The sequence below is a fragment of the Rhagoletis pomonella genome, unplaced genomic scaffold (genome assembly GCF_013731165.1).
Source record: "Rhagoletis pomonella isolate Grant_MI unplaced genomic scaffold, Rhpom_1.0 Rhpom_scaffold_00411, whole genome shotgun sequence".
NCBI classification, from domain to species: domain Eukaryota; kingdom Metazoa; phylum Arthropoda; class Insecta; order Diptera; family Tephritidae; genus Rhagoletis; species Rhagoletis pomonella.
In genome coordinates this window covers 26,631-28,762 of record NW_023458965.1, presented here as the reverse complement: position 1 = coordinate 28,762, position 2,132 = coordinate 26,631, and positions in this window count along the sequence as shown.

Below are 2,132 nucleotides of genomic sequence, written 5' to 3'. Positions count from 1 at the left end.
GGGATGACTGTTGGCAAAGGCGTGGCGGTTTCCAGGCATGGTTGCGGGCCCAGGCTAGCTCGCCGTACGGTGGGGTTGTTTCCGCGCACCTTACCTACTCCTACATAAACAAAAAAAATCATGCCTGTTTGTACTTTGCAGTGAGAAATGACATAAACAAAAAAAAAACGTGATAGCTAAAGAAGAAGGCCTGTCCAGTCAGGTGGAGTCGTCCCACCCCCTCTGCGTGCCTCGCATACGCAGCCATGGGCGTTGCGTCGACTCCTATTAACGTTGCAACGCCCCCTAGTCCTGACCTTGTATGTCTGTCCACTAATTCATCAGTCCTGTACCTGTCTTGTCAATCTGTCAATGTCCCCTCTTAGGCCTGAGTGTAACACCCACACCAAACTGTATAGGTTTACCATCCCATTTTAGGACTCTTTAACCTCTCAACTGGATAGCAATAAAATTACAGGTAAATTCATTGACTCTCCTCTTGTTTTTATTTTATAGTTACGATTTATTTCTAAATATTCACAATAAAATCTTTAATCCTATGTCTACCTACTCTATTACATCTAAGGAAATTCAAGAATTCAAAAACAATTGATTTCGCCTATCAAAATTCATATGGCAAAACTCTCAACAAAGTTACGCTAATTACAAAAATTCTCAAAAAACTTAAAAAGATTGATATATGTGCAGATATGTATAAACGCAGAATCCAATCATAAACACTATTTCATTAATCACCAAATAAGCCAGATTGAGGGAAAAAAAATACAAGTTCGCTATGCTAATAAAGCGGGATGGAATAAATAAACAATTAAAAATAATATTTAACTAAATTAAAAATGACTTCAAACGCGGGCTAAATACTTCAGAATGTAGTCAATTGCAATTTCTCTTCTATTTTCTTGATTTAATATGCTTATGTGAATGCCCCTATTTCAATATTTCTAGCGCTTTAATGAACATACGCATATGTACTTCCGTATGTATATGCAAAAGAAGAATAGCCGTAGTATTTAGCACTATGGAACGCAGTAACCAAAACAAAATATATATATTATATACGTATGTATATATATGTATATATGTACGTAAGTAGGTGTGTATTAAATTATCTTCTCACTCACCTCTAGCATTCCCACGATGCTGGTACCAACATGTAGAGAGGACGCTGAAAAGGGCTGGAAATCGACATACATGTACATTAGACTGCATCACTCCCCATACAAAAAAAAAATCGGTACTGTTTTTCCATTGGAATTATAAAATCTATTATATTTTAAGACGTCCACCAAAATATTTCGAAAAAATATTAAGATTTAAGTGAGCTGGACCGATTTGATAATACCTCCAAAAATGGAGTTTTTTATGAATAAAAATAGTTTCTTAAAGATTTTTTTTTTTGAAAAATCTCCTCAAATGATAAAACGGTTTAAGCTTAAAAAATTTGCATAAAAATATTTTTAAAAAATTTAAAAAAAAATTTTTAACGAAATCGTAATAATGAGATTTTTGATGCTGTTTTTAACTTTTTTCAAAGATTGGTATAAGAAATACTTGAATAACTGAGCTTAAACTCTCCCGATTTAGACTTGTGAGATATCATTGGAAAGGTATTTTCTCACCCTCTTTATTTCTTTGTTAATAAACTCATTCAAATGATGAAAGAGAAAGGTAGGATGAACGAATATCATGCAAAGTTGAATTAAGATGTGTTGGTATTTAAAAAAAAATATTGGGACACGAATGACTTTTTTGTACATAAATAAAAATAGTGGGAAAATACCTTTCTACCGAGATCCCATAAGTCTAAATGAGAATAGTTTTGGCCCAGTTATTTAAGTTTTTCGTAAATCAATCTTTGAAAAAAGTAAAAAAACAGCATCTAAAATCCCATTACTACGATTCCGTTGATAAGATTTTTAAATATTTTTATGCAGAATTTTTAAGCCTAATTTGTTTTATCATCTGAGGGGACTTTTTCCAAAAATTTCTTTAAGAAACTATTTTTATTCATAAAAACCTCAATTTTTGGAGGTATTTTCAAATCGGTCCAGCTCGCTTAAATCTTAATATTTTTCCGAAATATTTTGGTGCTGTCTTAAAATATAATAGATTTTGTAATCCCGGCGGAAAAA